This window comes from Mchenga conophoros, linkage group LG1 (genome assembly GCF_057382185.1).
Source record: "Mchenga conophoros isolate Kocher_MC1m ecotype Shallow Benthic linkage group LG1, M_conophoros_male_GT1.1, whole genome shotgun sequence".
Taxonomy (NCBI): Eukaryota; Metazoa; Chordata; class Actinopteri; order Cichliformes; family Cichlidae; genus Mchenga; species Mchenga conophoros.
This window is the reverse complement of record NC_140526.1, coordinates 13,559,341-13,584,779: the sequence shown is the minus strand read 5'-3', so window position 1 is coordinate 13,584,779 and position 25,439 is coordinate 13,559,341. Positions and strand designations below refer to the sequence as shown.

At 41.0% G+C, this 25,439-nt stretch overlaps 1 protein-coding gene across 1 annotated transcript in view; it reads left to right on the top strand.

The window, feature by feature from the left end:
- Positions 1 to 2,359: 2,359 nt before the first annotated feature.
- Positions 2,360 to 25,439, top strand: part of LOC146583066 (talin-2) — a 108,615-nt gene continuing 85,535 nt past the window's right edge. The window contains exon 1 of the mRNA XM_085266750.1: positions 2,360 to 2,498. The gene's annotated coding sequence lies outside the window, so the exon portion shown is untranslated. The remainder of the gene's footprint in view (positions 2,499 to 25,439) is intronic.

The window sequence follows — 25,439 nt, the reverse complement described above, 5'->3', positions numbered from 1 at the left end:
CTGCTTGTACAGATACAACATTTGTTGGGTATATTTCTGTTAACTGATGCAGTTTGTTTTTTTTCCAAAATGATTTCACCTCAAAGTAAAACCTAATAGCATATTCCTCCTGTGCAGTTGCATTTACTAACATGAAGAAGCATAAAAGATTATTGGCTGTCCAAGTCTGGATTGGAAAGCGTCTAATTTTTGAATCTATGTTCAATCTTTCTTTAGGAGCAGCAACAGTTTTGATAGGTTTGTCACGAATCTTATGTTGCAGACTTAAACCTCCTCAAAACATCTAAAAAACCAAAACTTTTAGTTATTACCTCATAAAAAGTTTTAAAATCTGTAAGAGCATTAAATTGCAGTTAGTGTTGCCCTCGTTTATGTATTGCATGTATTCTGCCACAAGGTGGCGGCATTTGGCTGATATTGGTTTGTAGAGGGTTTAAAGGTGATTACATGTGCAGGGGAAGGATTTATGCATTTCTTTATTTTGCTTTCTGCTCATTGCAATTAACTCGGCACAGTGTAAATAGCATATTATGTGCCCACCTAGTAGTTTGTGTGCTGTGGCTCCCTGCATGTTGTTTTGTGGTATAGATGTAGCTCATCAAACTAAAGCAGTAATCAAAGTGTTACAGCCGAATAGCTCTTATTGTGGTAGGTCTGCAGTACTTGAAAGGATTTCCCCCTCCTCTTTCATGTCTATGAGTACTTGTTGAAAGCAAAATGAAAAATTGCAGGCTTTTATTTTGTAATGCTCATTAATGTGCCTGGTGATTTAAGCTGGAGTCGTTGTGGAAGTATTGAGATTACAGGGGCAGACGGACCTCAGCGTGAGGCAGACAGAGTTAACGGCACTGAGGGTATCAAGGGGCTTCCATGAGAATGTTTGGTATTTAGCTGTAGTTGTCCTGCTCCAGCTGGGGTCGACATCTTTGAGCTTTTCCCCCCATGTAGGTTCACATTTCACCCCAGTTTGCCCTGACAACAAGAACCCGATATCCACTTACAACATGTGGAACAACTGCTGCCGATCCCTCAACTTATATTCTTGTTCAGTTTTAACCAGAGTGGCCCCTGTAAAGTAAAACACCTAAATACTGTGTAGAGTTTCCTTTATTTGTCTCGCTCCCACATAGTTTGCTGGGTCCCATTTCCCAAATGGCTTAAATCAGTGGTTTAAATCCATCATTTAAATCATGGAGCACATAGAGCTCCATTTGACCACTTTGATTAAGTGGGTTGAACTGGTATAACATAATAACACACATAACTGATTGTTTTTACATTATTTCCCAGTTCTAAAGCCGCTAAGCAGTTCAGTTGGTTATTAAAAAGAAACTTACTGGCTCAGCTCCTCACTTTAGTGGCGTGGCAGGCCGTGGGTGATGTGAATGTCAGTAAGAAGGCTGACAAACATTGATGATTCAGAACTGTGGCCTGGATGAAATTAGCAGTTCAGACATCCACTTTCATGACGTTGACTTAATACATAGTTCTTCATTTATTACTATTGTGACATATGTGCAGCTGTCTTCTGGGGCTTTGGGGGAACTTCACTGAGTTTAAGACAATAACTCAGTCAAGGTCAAAGGGACTGTGTGTATATAACCTGAGAGGTGATGGAGACAGTCTAAGATGCATTCTAGAAAATGTGCCAGTCCTATAAGCTCAAGCTCAATTTATTCTATCTGCTGATTTTCAGTTCAGTGTTCAGTCAAAAAAAAGTTGTTGTTTTTTTAGTGTTTCCTGATTTGGAAAATTGGCTCATATTGTGCAGTTTTGTACATCAGTATCAACATCTGCATATTTGTCTGCTGGAGAGAGAAAGTTTCTCTCAGTCACTGGTGTATGAACATGTTTTTGTGACCCTACAAGTGGTTTAGAGATCTTTTGCTGTCCACTATACTGCTTAGTCAGTCAGATATTTCCATTTTTTTCAGTGTGGGAAGAAGCAGTAGCATTAAATATGAGAATTATCAACTAGGTACATTTCCTTCTGTGTTATAAAATCAAAGCTGAATATTTTTTCCCAAGCCCTGGACTTTCAAAATATTTGAGCAGGTGGTGATTTTTGCGTGTCTTTTTTCTTCTTCTTTTCTTTTCTTTTTAGTTTCTGGTTTTAGCACATCAATGCTCGTCTGTTACTAAAAAGAAGAAGAAAAAAAACAGGAAGAAAAAGAACAGTGTGAAACTAACACTACATCACCGAACCCGATCCATTTTGTAGTTTAACTGGGTACAGATATGACCAAACGGACTACAAAACGCTTGGGCCATTAATAATGACGCATTTCCTTTTTGCCCCACCGTAGGATTATCCCCCCGTCCCCTCCCCTCCCCATTTACGCACACACATACACACGGTACCTCTGCTGCTCACACACTGTTGGCCACTTGGAAATTTCCCCTCAACGCGCAGGATATTTTAGTGCTGAGGAGCGGGGCTGCCGGCTAATGTGCATCTTCTCAGGGCTGACTTGCCTGAAATGCCCCAGCATTTGAAGGTAGGTTTACACCCCCCCGTAATCGGTTTAATCTGGTGACCATCTCCCCCCCCCCTGGCAGCAGCAGATCTGCCTGACCTCTCCGACCAAGCTTTTTAATCAAACTGCATGCTGTGTGTGAGCGTGAGAGTCCCAGCCCCTCTCTCTGCTCTGTGACTGCGCTGCATTTTTTTCTGAATGGATCTGCGGTCTTTCAGTCGCCGTGATGCTCATTTGAATTAACGAAACTTGTGGGGGTCTCTAATTGCTGACTTTTGTGGTTGCATCGCGTCGTTTTTTTGCTTTTTCTTTCTTGGGCGACTTGTACAGACCACATGGTTGCAGCAGGGGGTCGCCCGGTGAGTTTGGTTTTCTGTCTCTTATCTTTCCGTTTTCCCTTCTTTTGGCCTTTGAAGCCGCAGGATCGAGCGTGCGGTGAGTGCGGAGTCTAAAGAGTTCACGGAGCGGCTGGTATCCTAACTTGCATTGCACTGGCCGGAGAAAACCAACCTCCGCCATGTTTCCATGTCAGTCAAGCTGCCTCTCGTACGAGCAGGCAATTGTTTCCAACTTTTTAAATCATCGTTTTTCACGCGCTTGCGTCGGAAACGCACGCGTTAAAGGCTGCAACCTGTACGAAGCCAGTTACAATCGCCCAATATCACATGGCTTGCAGGAGGAGGGGAGCACCTATGTTTGAGCTGTAGGCGTTATTGCCACCTTTTATCCGTGGCTGAGTGCACGTGATTGCCATTCTTCTGGCTAACCTGTGATGGAAAATGCGAACCGCGACATCTTGGAGTAATGTATGGCTCCACCACTGCAGCAGGTTGTATGGACTAAATGGTGAGGATGAGTGGCTCAGCTGCCACACCCCTTCATAGAAAGACGAGGCTGGTTATGTTTTTACACTGATCACATGTTGTTGTTATTATTAGTATAGCAGGGAATTTGGTGATGTCTCCAAATGTCTCCTCTTGTTTGGCGTGGGACTGAGCTGGGAGATCACCTGTGTGTGTGTATGCTAAGTTTGTGTGTGAGGAAGGATCAGTGCAGGCCATCGCTGCTAGTATTAGAATGAATGGACCTATCAGCAGCCTGGGAATTTCAGTGAGCCTGGTGTGTAGACTGTGACAGTTCTCATGAGATTGCTGGCCAGGTATGGAGGAAGAGTTGCCTGTAATGCAAAAGTACTCTCCTGAACCCCCCCCCCCTCCCCCCCCCTTAATACGCGCACACACACCTCCTTTGGATCCCCCTTGAATTCCTCCACCCCCAAAAGCTGCCCAGACCTTGGCTTGTCAGAAGAAGACACATGACCTTATTGGCTGCAGGCTTGAGCGTGTGTGTAGTGCCTCGGGAGAATGCTCTCCTGTGACTGTTCTTTTAGGTATGTTGAACATGAGTCTGAGCGTTGAGATCCGGCTGACAGTAGGACAGCGTACCCCGTGGGGAATGCTCGGCAGATATCGGATATGTTTGCCCAGAAATCTATAGTTAATAAAGAGGCTTCAGCAAAAGAGAATGTCATCGCTCCACCTCAAGTTGCCCTTTGTTAAAATCTGTCCTTTCAAAATGGCAGCTCTCGTCTAATGAGCCCAGCTTCTGTTTTCTCGTGCTTATCATTTATTCTTCTGTACATCTCTGAAAATGTCATTCTCCCGAGCCCCCGTACCTAGCTGTTACTATCTGCCGTCGCCGCTGCTTGGTATGCAGCTCTGGCACCGGCGACGACACCGATCATTTATTAAACTGGCCAAACTCACTCTGGCTTCCTTGACATAAAAGCAGCAATCAACAGCGTTTTCATTACATTAGCAACCGTGCTGACCTTTTGGAGAGTGTGTTTATGCATCCATTAGACTCTTAGTAGTTTTTCAAAGCGGAGTCCTGCACAAAAGCCCTTTTTTAAATTTTTCTTTCCTTCTGTTTTTTCCCCCCCAGTGTAACTGTTCAGTTATTTGGTGCTGAAGTCAATGGAGATGGAGTGAGAATTGCAGAGATGTTCTTGATAAAGTATTTCAATCTGCATTTCAAAGTATCACACTTTTTTTTAAAAATTTATTTATTTATTTATTTTATTTTAAAGATTTCTCACATTAATAAATGCTGTATGTATAGGTTTAGCAGAAGTTTACAGCTGGAAGATTGCATGGAGTGTGATTATCATTTAGCTTGTCGATATCTGTTGGGGATTTTAACTTTCAATGGAAATGTGCTCCTGGCTTCAAGTCCAATCTGTGGGGTTACTCATCAGCTGCACATGGCTAGTTTATTGATTTTTCTCATTGTTCTGCATGAAATCAGGCCTCTGCTGTCACCTCTGACCACAGAGAGGAAGTAATGAGCAAACTGTAATGACACTTTAATGACACTGATAATGCAGCGGATTAGTTTGCGGTTGCCATGCTCAGTCAGATATTTCTGCTGTGCTCTGTTGGCAGGGGGAAAAGGAACATACAGAAAGTGTTATTTTCATGGTCAGGGTCAGCAGTGTTGTTGTGTACAGCAAGCAAGTTCAAGTTTTCTATTGAGATTTTCTTTGAGAGACTGCAAGAAGGGGAAAAAACACTCTGCTTGTGAACTGTTTACCCTTTAAAAAAGTATTTTATGCAAAAGCTGCAAAGTGAACAGACTATTTGTAATGCAGGTGGAGGGAAAACAGTGAAAGTTGTGCAACGAAAGCTACATTCATCAAACGTAATACAGCTTAGGTTCAAAATTCTGAAGCAGCAGCTATCCCTTGATGCTCGTTCCAGAGTCGCTCTGAGGTAAACCAGCTCTGGTTGCTTTTAATGCTGCACTGACCTCGTGAAGCTCTGTCTCTACTCTTCGTTTGTTTCCCAGGGCAGCTCCCAGCTGGTCACCTGGAATTAATTTTGTTGTTTTTTTTGTTTTTTTTAACGTGGCTCTCAGGGCCTGAAACAAATGTTTGGAGCTGGTTGCCAGATTGGTAACTAAGAATCGCTGTTTGGCTGAGAAAGCTGGCAAAGATAATTGGTGTAGTTTAAACTGTTTGAGTGACAATGTTCTTGTGTGGGTATGCAATTATAGATGATCATTGTATGAATTACTTGTCAGGGTGAAAAGGGGAGTGATGACCTCAAGCATGCCTAATCACATTTGCAGTTTGACTCATGTCACATTGATGCTGTTGATTTGTTTAACGATGACATTAAAGCTTTTACTCCTGAGCATGCACTGAGCAGGCTTAGTCAGAATAGTCTCATCTACGTTCAGCGTTCGTACTTGGATACACGGCGCCTGCTTGCCCTTGTTTAGGGATGTCTTGTTGGGCTATTTTACATCACCTGTTCCTCTCTTTTGCTACTTTGTTAGTTCAGCCTCTGAACAACTAGACTAGCAGACTTGTTTTATCAGTCGTGAATGGTTGATGGTCTAACTTTCCGTCGCTTAAATCAGGTTTTTGTTTGACTTCAGCATGTCAGTATGTGTGGTGGGTCTCTTTGGTGAAACTAACATTTTGACATTTATCTTTGTCCTTTATGTTCTTCAGCCTCAGTGATGGAAAAAAGCATAGCTGTAACTTTGGATTCAGCTAATGAATCTTTTCAATCCATGGGTGCAAACGTGCTCTTAAATATAATCCTTGAGATTTATTGAAAAAGAGTGTTTTGTTTTTGTTAAGCAAAAGCTATTCAGTGGTTTATACTCCCTACATACCTTTCTTTGAAGCTCTTTGCACTGTTACTGGTGGAGTCCAACATTCCTGCCTTGTATTCTAACAACCTGTGTATGCATAACTGCAGTGTGAGTTTGCATGGCTGCTCTGTAAGCAAATAAATCAGTTCTTCTGCTGTGTTTATGACAAATTAAATACTCGAGGAGCGCTTGCAGCCCACATTAAACCCCACCTGATGCTGCTGTGTAAATCAAAGTGTTAAATCAGATAGGCCTGACCCAGTGACAAGATTTACAACTTTAATGTTTCATGTCAGCTCACAGAGTTCATCTGAAAAGGCTCTGTAGGGCCATTTTCATGGAGGCAAGAGCTTCAACATGGCCGTATGGCTGACCTGCACACAGTAGAGGCAGAAGTGTCTGTTCCATTGTTATATTTCTTGTTCTGCGGTTCTGGATACAACTGCAGAATTCCCTCTATGTATAATAATTATATAATAATTTTCAGTTCAATTTAAATCAGTTTTTTTTTATGTGCTAAATAACAACAGCCGCCACCTTAAGGCGCTTTATATTTTAAAATAATGAACCCAAAATAATAAATAAATATAATTTTATTTATATAGCACCTTTCTAGACAGAATCACAAAGTGCTGCACATAAGATAACGAGTCATAAATTTTCTTTTTTTTTTTTTTTTTTTTTGAAAAAAAAGAAAAGACAGAGCTGTAGCAGATCAGAGGTGTAGGCTGGTGCCAGTCCGTGCACAGCTCTGTAAGTCAAGACCAGGATCTTAAAATGGACTCTAAATTCAACAGGAAGCAGTGGAGATGAGATAGCAACGGTGTCACATGTGAATACTTAGAGGATTTTGTCAAAAGCCTAGCTGCAGACGATCCAGAGAACCTTTGCTTAGACACATAAACAGCGAGTTACAATAGTCCAAGCACGAGGAAATAAATGCATGTATAGCAATCTCCAGTTCAGAGCGAGATAAAATCTGGCTTAGCTTAGCCACATTTCTTAAATGATAAAAACAAGACCGAACCAGAGATTTCACATGACCATCCAATGTGAGGCTACGTCCACACGTACCCGGGTATTTTTGAAAACGCAGATTTTTCTATGCGTTTGCACCTTTCGTCCACACGTAAACGGCGTTTTTGGTCACTGAAAACGCAGATTTTTAAAAACTCCGGCCAGGGTGGATGTTTTTGAAAACTCCGTTTTTGTATTTACGTGTGGACGAGGAAAACGGAGAAAACGCAGCGTCAAAGATGTGCGCCTTTTTTTTTGACGTCACACTGTGCGCCACGTTATTGTTTCGGTGAAATTAATTTCTACAATACTGTTACTTCTACTCTCTGCGGTGTTTAAATGCTTACATATACACACAGTTACTGTCCCTCCACACATACGACTTGGTTCTGCTTCTATGCCCCAGTTTTGTTTACTTTTTCCCACCGAGGCTTCTAGACTTCTGATTGGCCAACATTTCTACACGGTTAGGAATATATCACCACCTGTTGCTTTGGCATGTTCCTAGCAGCGTTTTCCTTCATTTCTGCGTTTACGTGTGGACAGGATTATTTTTTTAAAACGGAAACGGAAAATCTCCGTGGAATGTAAGCGTTTTGGGTCGTATCAATCAGGATGCACAACTCTGTGAAAACGACTGAAAACGCTAGTGTAGACGCGTTTTCACCGTTTTCAAATCTACCCGGGCTAGTGTGGACGTAGCCCGAGAGAGGACCAAGAGCTTTCACTATCTGCGATAAAAATCTGCCAGGAGCACATACGAGGACTTCGGTTTGCCCCTCGTTGAGTTGGAGGAAATTTTCAGCCATCCAACGTTCTAACAACCTGTGTTAGAACCGAGAAAACCTCAACAATCAGACAATCAGCAATTACTTGGCAACAGTGCGAAGGAAAAACTCCTTTTTTAACAGGAATAAACCTCTAGCAGAACCAGGGTCAGGGATGCACATGACCGATCAGGGTGAGAGGAGGAAGGCAGGACAATAGACACTGTGGATGATTAAATGCAGAGTGGTGTATGAACATCACTGTTCAGTGGGAAACCCCCAGTAGCCTAGTCCTGCTGCAGAGTAACCTGGGTAGGATTCAGGGTCACCTGGTCCAGCCCTAACTATATGCTTTAGCAAACAGTAAAGTTTGAAGCCTAATCTTAAAAATATAGAGAGAGTCTGTCTCCATAATCCAAACTAGGAGCCATCCTATATGTAAGCCAGCATTCTGAGAGCAAAGTGCTTTGTTGGGGTGATGTGGTACTATGTAGTCTTTAAGATAAGACGGGCCTGACTATTCAAGACCTTGTATGTGAGGAGAAGGAGTTTGATTCTGGATTTAACAGGGAGAGGCAGAAAGATTAAAATACAAAGGGTTCTTTCTTTCAAACTTCAGTTTGTACAATTAAATGTCTCACATGCTGGGAAGAAAAAAAAAAAAGAATATTTTGGTGTTCTTTATGCCAGGATCTGACTGGAGACATTTTAATGAGTGTCTGGCCCAGTTCAAGTTAACAAAATCAGAGAATTTTACAGTTTGTTGTGCCCAACCTAGGCATGCATGGCCTTAAATGCAAGAGTGAAATCACAAGATTCCCATCAGAGAGGCTCCCTGTGCCTGCCTTCTTCTCATGTGCACTTTTTGGATAGTGTCAGATAGAGAAACGATTGGATAACTTTCGATTATCCTTCATTTATGAGGTAAGAACTGGCAGCAAGTGATTGGCTCATAACATATCGAAGTCTCAGTGCCAGGCTTTTTAATTCTTTAAAATGTCTGTGGGAAAAAAAAAAGAATATTGTATTGCGACATTAAAAAATGAACAGTGTAAAGATTAATGCCCAGATATTAAAGAATACTACCAGTTGAACAAGCAAACAAGTGCACTGATTGTGATGTGTAACTTTAGGATGATGGTTACAGTTGGATGGATGCAGCAGAGGCTGCCTTCTTGGCACATCGTATCTACTTTCTGTTTTTTCCCACCTCCCACTGAGTTCTCGTTTGCCTGCCTCCCACTCACTTCACCATCCCATGTAGATTGCATCACAAATAGAAGCCAGTACCGTGACTGCCCACTGGTAACATGAAGAGCTATTTCTGCACAACTAGCCTTTCCTAATTGATTAGTTTTAAATACTCAGCATGACTCAAGGGCAGGACATGTTCACTGTGTGTGCGCGCCGAGGGGGTGGTGGTTTCTGTTTTGTCTAAAATTAAACATGAAGTATGTTTTAGGAGGAGCAAGCAGTCTGTCTGAGCAACTGTTGCCCTGCAGCAGGCTCCGTATGTGGCTCTGTACATTCTTTGATACGAGGCGGACGACCCTCAGTCTGGTTTAAAAATACAAAATTTTGGTCATGCCTTGCAGTTTGGAGCAGCGGTAGCCAGTATGGTTGTCATAGAGACGAGAGATGGAAACTCATGCTGCTTACTACGACAACAGGGTTTTAAACTGGAACAAATGAGTGCTATTGTGCCCAGAAATACATTTATATTTTGTCCCGAATCATACTTTCTAGCATTAAAGCATCTAATGTGGGCTTTTAACACAGGATATTCTTATTTGGCAACAGAGGAGCTGAGAATTTACTGTCCTGCCAAATTGATTTGTCAAATGTTCCACACCTGAAAGAACAGAGCTTCCAACCTCGACGCAGCAGTTATCTATCTCTGTCAAAACTAGAGATGGTCGATCCTTCAGCTGGAACATAGACGTTCTTATGCTGTCTGACAATCGCTTTCATAAATTCAGGAAATAATACCGTGTTGAATATGATGTAGCGCTCTCAAGGTGAAGTGTGGCGAAGTAATCCTGTTTCAGTTTAATACTTTGAAATGAACACCAGTCATTGCTGAATTCCAGTGCTGTTTCTTTGCTTTAAGTGCTTGTGATGGGGCTGTGTTGCAAGCTTTTGGATTATAATAATGAACTTTGGTTTTAGTGTGCATCTATTATGTTAATGAGCGCGAATGGTTGTTTGTCTCTGTGTGTTAGCCCTGCGACTGGACGGATGGATGTTTTTATCTCTTTATAAACCTATTTGTGCTGGCCTCCGCAATAGTCCCAGGTTTCCATGTGGTGCTTCGGGAAAATAACTTGCCTGCCCCAAGGTAGCTGTTCTGCTTGTAATCTAAACTCACTATGATGAAACACATGTCCTTTTAAGCTACATAAACATCTGTAAGACAGATCAGTGTTTCTTGGAACAAATCCAGGTTCTCTTTAAAACATCAGCTTGCAGTTTCAGGGCTTTTGGACAAAGTCAACCATCATCTCAATTTTTGGATGAAAGAGTATCTGCTCCGAAATGTGTTTCAGGTTACAGCTGAGCTCTTCAGCTATTACTGGACTGCATCTCTGGCAGAAATCCATGCTGCCGTAGTTGCCACCTCGAGGCTCATGCCTCTTAGTCACCAGGGCAGAAATGAAACCTAATCAGGTGTGTGGTACTCCTAGTTCACTGCAAACAGTGTAGATTGGCTGTTTTGTACAAAACCACATGTGGCCAGCCACCCTTGTGAACCATGTTAGTATGTAACATGCTGTAATTTTCACATTTCTCTTCAGCAAATCTTACATTGCTTTAGGCAGTAAAATTCAATCTTCATTTACCCTCCTCTTCTCTCTGCTTGGGGGTTGTTTGATTTGGCTGAAGTAACCAGAAAACGTAGTAGTTGCCTAAAGGTTGCAGGATCTTGTCTGTTAAATAGAGAATGTAATAGAGTCAGTCTGCAGTAGAAATTAAACTATGCAGCTATCTCTGTGCTACAGCAGTGGTTTAACTTCATGAATCGACTAATGAATCTTTGAAGTCGGGAGTTGTACATGCGATGATGAATTTCTCAGAACTCTTTCAGATTATAGGGATTCTCTAAATGTTGTCTTTCTTAGTAATTGTTTTCTGATTACACATCTTATGCCTGTTTCTCTTGGATAACTTGCATGTAATTTAAACACTGAAAAACTCCAACTGCTGGTCAGTAAAGGGAATATTGGGCATTTACTAGATTTCACACTAGCAGTCTCGGTCTACTTATCAAAGGTTGTTGTCCTGTCTCTTTTAACCAACCCAAAACTTCAGATGCCGGACCATTGTCCAACAAAAAGAGCAAGAGTTTTGCTGTGGTGTAAGAAGACAACAGCATAAAGAAAGGAAAAATGCACTGCTGTGGTGGTATGCGAGCAGCATCTCCAGAATCCATTGGGAATCTAGCGAATCCACTGCCAGAAAATTAACAGTGGTGGATGAGCACATCATGATTTGATTGCTCTGCCAATGAAAACCTCAGACCCACCCTTCTATTTTAAAGATGAGGACATGTTTCTTCTGTCGCTTTGAAGCCGCCTGGGCAGCTGGGGAATAACGTCACGACGAAGTCATGGACAAATGGTGTTCTCGTTACTCGACATGAATGTTGTTTGTTGACAAATTTCAACATTCGTGTCACTCATCAAATTATTTCTGTCGCTGTGACGTAGCGCTTCGTGAAAAATAATCCTACTCTGGAATTCCCCCTGGAAGCTGTTGTGGAGCAGCTTGGAGCTTTGTTGCACAGGGGTGAGTGTTCATTCTGGGAGTACTGGAAATGTATTCCACCATCACCCGTTAGCTCCTCCCTAGCCCTCCTGCAGCCTGGGGAGGCTATTCTTGGTTTTCCCATAAGTATAAATTCTTGCTCTAAATGCTTTTCATGGGGAGTCACCTCTCTATATAAGGCCGCCCTACTGGCAGAGGGACCGAAATGGCTTCAGTGTTGCAGAGCAGAAAGAGCAAATGGTCTGGACATGAAAATCATGAACTATGACAGTAAAACTTCACATCATTTACCTTTAATGGATCACATCAGACGTGGCTGTTTTTCTTTAGTGATGGTGAAATCTGTATGTTTGTAGGCTGGGCACCTTTTCCAATGTAACATAATATAACATAAAATGAAACACCATATGTTCATGCAGATTTTCCCATATTAATTACTACATGGTCGCAGGCAGGCCTTAATGCTTTAAAACCATTATAGTTGCTATAAAAGAGAACTTTGAAAATCTTTGATAAAGGGCTTTGATAAAGTGTTGTTAAATGCATTTGTCTTATTTAGCCTAACATGGCTCCTTCACCACTTAGTTTATTACTATCAGTCCAAATAGAAATCAAATTACAAGGCGTTTGACTAGAAAGAACTGGATTATTCCTTTGAGCTTCTGTAGGTCAGTCTGCATTTTCTATAAAGGCTCCAAAACAGCTCCCATCAGTATCAGAGAGCAGAACACATACATTTTTAAACATCAGTTAAACACATGGTTGATTGCTAATGTGCTTTGTCAGCACTGAGTTGACTTTATCCTCTTGTTACCAACATGCCTCTCTTTAGTATGTTTATCCTTTCTTTCTCTTTTCCTTTTTTATCTTTGCAAAGTTTATGTTGTAGTATAGGTTATTTTTAAAATCTGGATGATGGGACGATGAGGCGTCTTGCTGAGGCTTCTCTCTAGCTGAATCCTTTTCTAACCTGGCCACTGCGGCCGGCACGTTGACTCATATTTGTGTCTAGAGTTGGTTGCTGGCCACTTTGGGTCACTGTGGTTTGGTTCTTTGTTTTAACTTCATGTTATTTTGTATACAAACCGAGTCCCAGCTATGTCAAAGGCATTTGCTCATCCTGTATTTTTTGCCACGATTTGCCTTATAGATTTGTTGATGTTAGTATGTTGTGGTAATTATGTTTACTGTCACTTGATATGCCAGTTGGAACCACCATCCTGCACCCTCCTGGTTCACATTAGCCCTAGACCTAACCTCTTCATCTAAAAAAAAATACTACAATGAATGCTATTTTTATTTTTTAAATGTCTTGTAATATCATAAGTTTTGTGAATCCTTTATCAAGTTTAATTGTGTTGTGAAAATCCGATATTCTGCAAGTCCTTTTTTGTAAAATCTGACTGGAGGCATATTTTGTGTTCGAACATTATACTAATATTCTTTTATAATTTTTTCCCTTCTTTGCTTTCCTCTTGGTATGATGCTTCCCCCCCCCCCCAGATACTTTTGCATAGTATGTGTCTCGCTTTGCACCCCTCACAAACTTATCCAACCTGACGCTGCAAAATTCTGCAGATGGATGGCACCAGAAATAGCACTTTAAGTGGCTGTTAATGTATGAGTGTTACACAATCGCACTGTCAGTGCTCCTTTGCCCTTGGCCGAAGCCTTTCTGTCTGGAACAGGCTTGTGCTTCCCACCTCCCTGCAAACCTCTGATGTTGCATGTGGATGTTGTAGACTTTGAAAAGAGCTATATAAGGGAAACCATCCTTTGTTTATTAGTTAAAGGAGAGCACACGGGAGCGCTGCCAGGCCACTCGGAGTAGAAAATGGGGACAGTAAGAAGAAGACAAAACACCACTCAAACAGAGTGTGCTTTGCTATGTGGAGTTGTAAACATTGCCCCCCCCCCCCCCCCCCCCCTCCTTTTTTTTTTTTTTTTTTTTTTTTTGGGCAGTGAAACGATTCAGGCAGCTGGCTTACATTACATGTGGAGCGCTCAGTGTTAATCAAGTGGCTTAAAATAGGATTTTATATGTGCAATGGGTTATGGACAGTGCACACTAATGCAGCTAGCCCCCAAGAATACTGTGGTAACATTAGCTGCCACTGACTGAGTATAGTCTGCTGGCTGCAGACGTCTCTTCTTCTGCTACAGTTTCATTGCATTTTTAAAAGTGTAATCAACAAATAAGATATGTCATATTAACATGTTACAATTTAACTCTAGGCTGCTAAATGTACTACCTGCACATGTTGAAATGTTATTCAGGCAGGAATGTCTGGAGATGCGGTTTTTTTTCCATTGATCCGAAGTCAAAAGTTGCTGTCGGCTTTGCGTAATCACTGCTACACCTTTAGCTTCTAAGTAACTGTATGTATGTGCACTACATGAATTGCATGTGATTCCACAAGGTCTTGACTTCATCTTGGCATTATTCTTGGTGGAGAATAAATGAAAACCATGAGATTTTATGCTTCATAATCACCGCATGCTTAATTTCAGAGGCCACTGTTTGCAAACAGCGGTATAATCACTCGTGGTCCTGGTTTGAATTTAATTGAGATAATCCAGTGTCAGTATTTTCTGCTTTGCCAATTTAAAATAAGATTGTTCCTAGTAATCTTCTGAGCTTAAAGTTGTTGTGCACTGTCTTTCATATCTACATGTCTGTGGGGAGCTTGTTCTCCAGCTGGCAAAGAGACAAATGCTCCATTGTCAGATTCCTCTATTTAGATGGACTCAGGCATTTTGTCTTTTGGAGTTGGGGTAGAATGCCAGCCTTGTCCTCAGTCGGGTTACTTATCTCCCCAGTGCAGAGCACACCCCCAGGGAAATTACTTGGGAGGCTTCCTTGCCCACTCCTTCAACTCTTTGACAACATGATTGAATGATGTCTCTCTTCAGGGTTTCTGCCAGAAAAAAGTTGTTGGACTCAGCTGAGTCTTGTCTTATTGGGGTTTTTAAGACTCATCATATCAGTGAATGCAGCATGCTTCTGTCTTATGCACTCTGCACACAGAGGCGGTCAGTTAAGGGATATATTATTATAACAAGACATATACATACATATCAGATATAATATCTCTATAGTGTTATACTTCACAATGTTTGAGTCACACTGGCAGCTTTGCACATATAATCTTTCGCATACACAAAGGTTTTCCGCAGTTACTGTAGCACAGTCCACCTGGCATAGACGCAGGCTGCGTGGTACAAACAGAAAAGCAGAACTGCGTAGGCTACGTATCGCTCTACTACTTATTCTGAGATGACTCAGTGTTGCTGATAAGACAGAAAAAGAGAGACCTGGAACCTGCTTCAGCATAAAGAGAAAGTAAGGCCTCAGTCACATAGAGGCACCGTGGCAACCTCTGATTAATAGGGAAATATGTGTATTCCCCAACTGGTTGGGGAGTGGTTCCTCCTCTCCTCAGGTTAATTTGATTGCAATGGTGTTACTGCATAAAAAGCCTCCCTGTGATTGCTTTGGTTGCTAGTAGATTGCGAGTTGCCCATAGTTTGCATGGCTAAGCGGTAGTGAAACTGAAAACCAGAAATGGAGACAATTTGTCTTCAAAGTAAAGGTTTTGCCAATTTGTCACTGGATAGTCATTTTTCCCTGTCAGCTGGAGGTTGCCAGGGGGTCACTGACCAGTTCTGTGGGCTTCAGTGATTGGGGCATAACATATAACAGCGGCAGTGCACCAAAATAGTGATCCTCATTTACATACACTAGTACTTTATTCAAAAATATAAACTAGATATATATGAGCTGAACAACTGACGCTAAAAGTTGTTTTAAAAACTAACTTTTAAGTTTTATAAGATTTAAATTTAAAGTCATCTTACAGTGATATATTTGGACCACATCAAGTAAAAATATAGAGAGAGGAGTGAGGGGAAAAATTAGAATGGCATGATTTGTTTTTATTTTTTAAAGGTCCTCTTTATTGTAGGGGGTGGGGTGTTGAGTAAGGAAGCGCATGGGTTCCCTCTTACTGGAATGATAAAATCTTCTTGATTTCGATCTCTCATACTACAAGCAGCAGTCTGTTCAATAGGCATTTCATAAATCTGCGCTCCGCTAGTCTCCTCAGCTTTATTTTGCTCAAATATTCTTTATTTTCATAAGGTTGGTCAGATAGCAGGTGGAAATTTGTTGCTGGCCGCTGTCAAGGAAAATGTTCATGCAGGGGCTCAGTCTGGATTTTGAACTGGCGACAGGCACTGCTACCATGCTGGGTTTATATGCCAGTTACAAGTGGCAGATGGGATTTTTTTGATCTGTTTTCCAAGATATCAAGTGCAGCTTGTTCCTTGATTAGAGTTTTGTTAAGTGTGTTGCCAAGCCTTATTTTTAATGCAGCTGTGTGAGCAGGTGAATACTCGCGAGAAACGTGGGACCCTTGCGTACTTTGGACTGCCATGCATTCCAATGATTTTCTTCACCTTGCATGGATTTACTTCAGGCTGTGTTCACCTGAAACAGACATTTTTTTTTTTCTTTTTATTGGAGGGAATTTCCTTTTTAATACACAGATGGTCACTGAGACGAACAGACTGGTACTACTTGCATTTTTATGGAGAGACAAGAACAAAAATGCACTTTTCTGTCCATTAAAATGGCTGCAATACATATTTCTATATTAACAATAAGAGACTGATAATGAGTCTACAGAGAATTATAAAATGACTGGATTTTTCCTAAGCTACATGTCGTTTTTACCAAAACCACTCCATACTATGCAGCACAAAACAGCAGGAGGAAAGTTAGCAACTACCTTGTGAACAAAGTGGAATACGTAGGAGCTAAAGAGAGATATTTCCCTTAGAAGTTGATCAACACTAATAACAGATCTGTCACAAGCACGGTTTGAATGGCATTGTCACCATGGCTGCTAATTCCTGTACTTGTGGTATGTTGCGCATGCTTTGACTTTTAGTTCCAGGCTCAAAGGAAACTTCAAAAACCCTTCCTTTATGAATAATAGACAAAAAAAGTTAGGTTAAAGAGGCTTTTCTATCCACACCATACAAAGTACAAACATTGGTGGACTTTTCTCATATTTCAATTCTGACGCTGGTCCATTAACATCAGAGAGAATAAAAGACAGTTCGTGTACTTAAGGCAGACAGACCTATCAGAGGATATGAATGAAATTCCCCCACGAGTATAGCCTGAACTTGATTTTTACAAAACATGAGCTGAAGTCAAATTTTTTTGCTTCCAGCTATTTCCACCAGTCCCCTGTGTCCCTTAAAGCCTGATTGAACATTATAAGATTCCAAACACATAGATGGAGCTGGTCAATACAACAGGGAAAAAAAATACTATCTGAACTTTTCCCCACCCATTTTCCTACACTAGTAATAATCAAGTGATTAATGATATTAATGTTATTTTTTCCTGTTAATGAAACAAGGCCAGCTTACATTATTTATGGGACACGTGTATCATTACTGTAAGACTAGACCATAACTATTGTGACGCCCAATCATTAAACTAACAAATTAAGGCAACATGTTTCCTGATAACTCTGAAAACAGATTTTATGGTACCATATAAGGCTGTGATTAGATAAATTATCTTTACAGTGGCACAGACTATTTAACCTTATATCAGCAACCCAGACTGCAGATTTGGAATAATAATTAGCAGTGAATTATTTATGCTGCTATTATGTTGAAGGACTTCCGTCGTCACAGATGTTTGGACCTTCTAATCTCACGGTCGAGCTCAAGGTTAAACTTCCATCACCTCTAAAACACTGTGGTAGGGATTGTATAAGTTGCTTAAATATGGATGTCGGGACTTGAAATGTTCATAATTGTCACATTGACCATATTTTATTTTTCCTGATTTGCCCCAGATCTCATCTAATAAAAACAAACAAACAAAAAACCCTTTGTATCTGTCATTAATGTCATCAACTCCTCCGGGTATGTAACATGCTAAGAATTCATAGTGCTGGTTGCCTCCTGTCTCTTCCTTTGGTCTGGTTGTGGTATTCCTGCTGAAAGATAAGCTGTCCTGGAATCAGCCCCAGTCTGCTGACCTCGCAGGAAACAGTAGCTGTGCCAGCCCCCACAACCCCCCCTAACGGTTTCTCTCTTTATCTCACCTTTTCTTTTTTTTTTCTTTTTCCCCCCCATTCGAATCTAACCCTCTCTTAATTCTTACAGCCCTATCTCTTCCCAAGCCTGTGGTTAGCGAGCATGTCAACACCTCAGCCCCGACCCAGCCACATGGATGAAATAACACAGGTTGGGCTCGCTAGGCTGTAAATCAGCACAGACATCTGGTAAACGGATGAAGTGTGGTGCATAGAGGGCCGGGATATTCACACTGCCTGTGTGACATTTTGAATTTTTAGCATTGTGTTTGTCTGGGTATCTAAAAAATTGACTCCTCTTGCATGATTTGTGATGACAGGAAATGGGTCACCGTGCCTTAACTTAGCTTGAGTTTAGTATTACTGTCACTTGCGTAGAAAACATAATACGATGAACAACCCTGCCGAGATGCTTCCTACACCACTAGAATTATAGTGTTACTACAATGCTAAATGAGGTACTTAAGGACGATTTCCTCTTCATTTATACTTCTGTGCTTTTACACTACAAATGCTGTGAGTGCTGTAGCCAGCATTTTGTTCCATCTGTTAATTTTAATTATTTTTACATACATTAGATTATTACACTAATTAGATAATGACTTTGCATGTCATTTTGACACAGGTGTAGTTTAGCCTATAAATCAGTTTCTAATATATTAAATGGCTGACCAAGACCTGGTTGTCAGCGTGGATTGGATAATGTGTTCAATAATACCAAGAAGAAATTTGACACCAGTTAGATTTTAACTACAACGATTTGGTCTGTAAGCTCAAGATGGTTTAAATATGATAGAGCAACACTGATATGCTAGCTGAATGACATCAGCAGTAGGGCTGGGCCATATCATACCGTTCACGGTAATACCGGTATAATGTTAGGCAATGATAAGAAAATGAAATATCGCGATAGAATTTGGGTAAAACGCGCATGCGCAGTGCCTTTTTTTTTTTTTTTTTTTTTTTTCTTCTCATACGCACATGGTGGAAAAAGCATGGCTGCAACTTCAGTGGTGTGGAACTGGTTTAGCTTTCGTCCGTCAGATACACAACAAAGCACTTTTTGGTAGCGCATGCTAGCGAGCCGTCGTTATTACCGTGTTTTTTGGAAAATACGGCACACTTAAAATCAATCCTTTGATTTTTCTGAAAAGCGACAGTGCCCCTTATAATCCCGTGTGCCTTATGTATGAATTCTGGTTGTGTTTACTGACCTCGAAACGATTTTATGTGGTACACGGCGCTCGAAGATCTGTCAAATGTTTTAGTACGACTTTGCTAAGCTACGAACCCACACCGCTTGATGGATTGTCGGAGCATTACGGCTATCGTAGGCAGAGCTTCGAGGAGTGATACGTACTGTGCTTCAACATAATATTACCATATTGTGTGTATAACCTCCTTTTAAGTTTTGTAGATATTATACATATGTCGGCCAATTTCCACTGGAAATGCCTTTTGGTTAAACTGTCAGCAAGGAATTTGCATTTGCACTGTTAAATTTTTATATAACTTTAATGCACATAAAAGCTGCTTGTTTAAGTGAAAATTCATTGATCTTTTTTTTTCTTCTTTTTTTTTCTTTTGCACTAATAAAGTTGTGGAGTTGTAAAGTATTTTGTCTATTGTCAATAATATCGTCAGTTATATCGTTATCGCAAATTGTATGTATGTCATGATAAATATTTTTGGTCATATCGCCCTGCTCTAATGTGAGTAATGTGGATATTGTATTTTAAAAACAAAGGTCAGGTCATTAGAATTAAATGCAGTCTTTGTTATAATTCCTCTGTTTTGAAACGATGGGATCTTAAAATCGAGAAGCATGTGTGCACGAGTGTGTGCACGCTCACCACCTTGTCTGCTTTCTGTTGCCAGAAACTCTCCAAACAATTCATAGCATTTAATGTAGTATGAGGTGAATTGGGAGCGGCTCTTGCCTTCTCCTAACAATAGAACTGACAAGCAAGAGGTCAGGCTTTCACTTTGCAGACGGCTCTGAAAAACTGGGCTTGGAGTAGCTGAATTGTTCACCCACAATAGGCAGTCGGAGGCCTGTAAGTCACTTTACCTCCCATGTCATGTTTTTCTTCTCCTTTGCTGTGCCTGGGCCTCAGAGCAGCCAGCAGACTGCTTTTTAATTGGTTTTCCTGCCTGTTTGTCGGCTTACCTGCCAGGAACTGTTATCACATCCACTTGTCCTGAAATTGCTGCATACACTTTTTTTGGGGGGTGGGGGTGGAGTTTGCTTTAAGAAAGTGTCATGCCTGGGGGGGGAAAAAAAACCACTTCGAAAACCTTGACTGCAAATGCAGGTAATGAAAAAGATGAAGGGTGGCTCAGCGGTACTTTTGCTGGTTTAAACATGTCGATCCATATATTGTAGCTCGTGGCCGCATTGCTTTTTGAAGGCCAAAATGACTAGAGCTACAGCAGCAGACCGTTAAGTGTCTGTTTGCAGCTGTCCATCCAATGAGCGGATTAGAGGACTCCCATATCTGTGCGGCTGAGATGCAAAAGAAGATTAGGTCAGCAGCTCATGAGGAAGGTTGGACCATCCTAATCTGCAAGACTGCCAGACTGAGACATGGCTTTTTAAACCGGTGATTTCTTGTACCTTGTAAATAATGTACTGACCCTGGCGGCCATGTCTGTGAGCACATTTAAAGCCCGAGAGGACCAAAAGGAAAAAGAAGCCAACTATTCTGTGGTGTAATACAGCAGTCCCCAACCTTTTTTGCGCCACGGACCGGTTTGTGTCCGACAATATTTTCATGGACCGGCCTTTAAGGCGTCGCGGATAAATACAACAAAATAAAACTAGTACCTGTACCGAAAAAAATAAGATTTATTCATAACACACGTGAAAAGACCCAGGAAAACCTGCACGAAATGATATCGTCGTGTTGGTGTTGTTCCCAGATCAACATTGCAAGTGACCAATCAGAATGTTGTGACGTCATACTTTGGCGACTTCGGGAAAAACCGCCGTAAAACAAAAAACTGTACTTAAGCTGCAAGAAACTGCCCCTGTCCGCCAATCAACGGACCCTGACCCTAACCCTAACCCTTTAATAAACGCTAAGCAGAATTGATATTGTCCTTGCAACATTGGAATTTCATAAATGCATGAATGGCTTGGCGCGCCAAAGAATAACGTCACAAGAATGTGATTGGTCACTTGCAATATTGATCCTGAAACAACATTTACTATGTTATTCCAGGAACAACACCAACACGACGATATCAGATCATCCGGAAAACCGAGTTAACGGAAAAAAAAAACCAATAACAAAATAACGCTAAAAACCGTGAAAACCATACATTTCACACCCGAGTCTCACTCTCGCGGCCCAGTACCAAATGACTCACGGACCGGGTCCGTGGCCCAAGGGTTGGGGACCGCTGGTGTAATGTGTCAAAATAAAAAACTCCCTCCAATCAAGGCACTCATCGATTACATTTTCTCAAGTAACTTCTGTAGCTTTCTTACTAGATTTGATGTTCACGCAGCACTGTTGGTACTGTTTTGAGCCTTTATCAGCTGTTCTGGCACATATAAGAGCTTTATTATTTTGCCAGCAGTGAGTGGCAACATTTTTACCGTGTATTGACCAAAGTAACAATGGATAGTAGCTCTAGATTAGTCCAGTGGTGAAGCTTTGCTATACCAAAGCAATTGGTGTTTTTCCCATCAAGATGTTAGCTCCAAATGCAGTACAGGATTGTGCAAAGTGATCAGAAGGTGTAACCAGAGTACAGGATGTATCACACCCTGCCAAGGAGTGCAAAAGTATGATTAGAATCAAGCTGCTCAGCTATGCCGTGACTGCTTAGCAGCTGGTATCTTTATGTCCAGCAAAACCTGCTTGAAACACTGGACCAAGGCCCAGATTTTTACCTCTGAAACTTGGTGAGCTTCTTCAGAAACCATTTTCAAGACAGATGGATAGCAAAAAAGAAAAAAGTTATGACATGGTATTTATGTCGATTTAATACTGATATTATTTTTCTGCCAATTTGATTTGTGCATTTGCATAATCTAATGTTAAATGTTGCACTAAGACTTTTGTTTGACGGCTTCTCTGTTCTGTTTTATGATGGTGAAAAAGGAAGGATCTTGTTGACTTGGCCAGTCTTTAATGTTTCAGCTTTTTCAGGGAATTCTTTTTAGGGCAGATTTACTTCTAGGGATGGATGATGGTTAATAAACAAGTGAAATGTGAAGTGAATGTAATTAACAAGAAAACTTTGTACATCCATCCATGTTTTTTTTTCTTTTTTTTTTTTTTTTTTTTTCTTCCTCTGCTCCAATTCAGGGTCACGGGGTGCTGGAGCCTATTCTGGCTAAAACAGGGCAAGAGGCTGTGTACAACCTGGACAGGTTGCCAGTTTGTTGCAGGGCTAACACAGACACCATTCACACTCACATTCACACCTTTGGGTAATTTAGAATCACCTATTAACCTAACCCGACTGACTGCATGTCTGTGGGCTGCAGATATGGTGAGAACATGCCAGCGCCACAAAGAAAGGGCCTGGCCAGATGGTGGATTCGAACCCAGGACCTTCTTGCAGTGAGGCAACAGTGCTAACCACGGCACCTGAAGATGTGCTTCATAAATTTATAAATGTATAATTTTATGATTTGTACATTCACATTATTTGAGTAGTTTTAGTTTCTTTCTGCTTCTTTTTGATAGTTTTCCTCAGGTGTGTGTGCTTTTGTCATTTCAGTTCTTATTGTTTGCCAGCTGCTCACAGAAACTTGGCAGCAGGAACTTTAAATAGGAGTATTTCATTGCACTATTGTTGGTGGATGTAGCTTTCGAAAAGCAATTACACAAATGATATTTAGATTTATTTTTAGTATATAGAGCAACTCGGATTTCCAGTTTGTGTTGTCTTTTACTTTTGCCTATTTTGCCTCTTGTCTAAATACACTTTAGCTTCATGGGGATAAATATCTTTCTGAGTGGATAAAGTTGAGTTTTAATAGCAACTAATTGCAGATTCTTTTTTGTCTTTTTCCCCTTTTTAGGGGGTCATTTTACATGTTTTGTCAGAAATCCTGTGAAACCCTTATTTCATAACGGGGTTTCCAGTGTTCAGCCAGAGAATAATAGCGGCCTCTCCCAAGCTAAAACAAAACCAACCAGTGTAAATCACAAATGTAAACACATTTTTGGCACTCTGCTCCCCCCCCCCCCCCCCCCCCCTCGGCCGGGGTGGTTTTGATTCCATTCATGGAACTGGGAGTCGGCCTGAACACAGACGAGAATCTGTGTAATTGAATTAGTAGCCGTGCCTACCCTCCACCCGCACCCCCCATCCTCACCACTCCCCACTATCTGGAAAGGCAGAGCTAATCAGTGAGAATCTCTGCCCTCCCCAGAGAGGGTTGAATGGTTGCCTTGTATAGAAGAGAGATGAGAGAGGGTCTGGTGTGTGTGTGTCTCAGTTTTTGTCTAATTGTGGTTGTGCAGAGACTATCTATACGTAGACCAGATTAAATGGTGTGTCTGGAGACCGGGCTTCTGACCTCCTAACCCCTGTGTAACAACTGTGTGTATGTGTGCTTGCATATGATGCAAAGCACCAGCTGTTCCCCAGATGTCATGCCAAAAAAAAAGGGGGGGGGGGGGGAGAAGAGAATTAAGAGGGGGGGAAAAACTCCAAACTGAAGGAGGAGTGATAAGGCCCTGTATTTATTATTATGTTTAATTTCCTAGTGAAAATGTCTTTATTCTTATAGGGGGCATGCACTGTGTTGCACCAGATGTCTTACATAATTTAATATAAGTATTTCTGCCACTGTATTACAAGTCTGGGCCTAAATTGACCACCTGGTAGGCCAAAGCACTAGGGGACTCTTCCCCCCCCCCCTCCCCCTTCTCCTATATACCACAGCTCCAACTGTTGGGTTAGATAATATGTTATTAGCATGATTTTAAACAATGGCTTGTTTGAACTTAAACTGCTTTTGCCTCTTCATCTCATATCCATCACTTTTAATTCACCTCTGTCTGCCTTTCTCTCACATCACGCTGTACAGAGATACATCTGTATTATTTTAAAAAAGGAGCTGAAGGTTTTTTTGTGGCACTTTTGAGGTCGGCAAGCAGGATACAGAGGAAATAACAGCAGATAAAAGTAGAAGCTATGAATTTCTTTAATCTATTACTGCCATTATTTTTTTTTTCCTCCCCTATTAGATTCATTCATAAATGTTTTCACATCATTATCTGTCCAGGGTTTTCAGGTTAGGGACTAGTCTTTGATTTTTCTTTCAAGCAAAGCTCCCTAGTTTCTTTTTCATTTTGGGATTGAACTGTAAGCTACAAAACTTTGTTCCTTTTCAGCATTATGTTAATGGAACACACGTCAGCAGAACAGTATGATTTGTGTTTATAAAGATTGGCATGCAGAGAAAACCAGTGCAGGTACAGGAAGAACATGCACCTTTTGCAAAGAAAGGCTTTAGAGAGCCATGCGATTCAAATGTCGAACCTTCTAACCACTGAATCACTAAATGTTTTTTGCTCTGGTTGATATTAGTGAAACGCGAGCTGGCATTTGCACCGAAAGGTCACGTTATCTGCTTCACACAGGTGGTACGGATTAAAATATATCTGTTTACTTTTACTTCATGGACTTTTTGCATCAATTAGTTCTGTTGCAGGGTTTCATCCTGTCATATCTTGAGTTCTCTAAAGGTCTATTTTTATTTTTATTTTTTTTAATTTATTGATTAAATTATTATCTCTATTTTTTTTTTTTTAGTGCAGTTATAGTTCTAGTCGCTTCCAGTGAGGGTAATGGATAGAGTCTTCTCTTCACACCTCCCCCATCACATTTATCATTCCCAGATCCATGCTACCATTTAGGTCATTGCATATCAAGTTATACAAAGTGTGCTGAAAGAACACAGACGATTAGTCAGTATCTTCAATGCTGGGATGTCTTCCATGACTTAGGACTATCAGTGCTCCCCTACTGACATATAAACAGCAGGAGCATCATCCAGAAGTTGTTTTCCCATCAGCATTGCTTCTAAAAAAACAAAAAAACGAAAAACAAAACCCATTCTCTGCAAAGAGCTGACAATTTCAGTCTGTGGTTTATAGACGGGTTGTTTATGGAACAAAGATTATCCCTGCTATTACATCTGTGGGTTTTTTCAGGTAGTAGTGCTATGGTTTTATCGAGACACTTCTGTTTTGTGAAGCCATTTGGAGCCAGGGTTTGCTGTTGATGGTAGTGGTAGATCTGCCTGTCCGTGACGCTGAGCCACTTGTTTTGCTAATTCAATGTAATTAGAGTTGTTTGATTTATTCGATGGATTTCAAATGATAATAAGCTTCCATGTACTTGAGATGAAAATATTTGGCCATGATTTGGGATTCAGTCTTTCTATTTGCAAGTCAATTTCAGATTGTAACACAGGACAATTGCATTGCAAGTGCATTTATTGTCATGAAGTTAACACTTAACTTCATATTTAAGGCGCAGAGAGCAACAAAAATGAGAATAATAAGTCTTCCAAAATGTCAAACTATTCCTTTGAGCAAGACTGTGTTTGTGTAAATCTCTGAAGAATTTGGTAAAGATGTGAATGAGCAATGCTC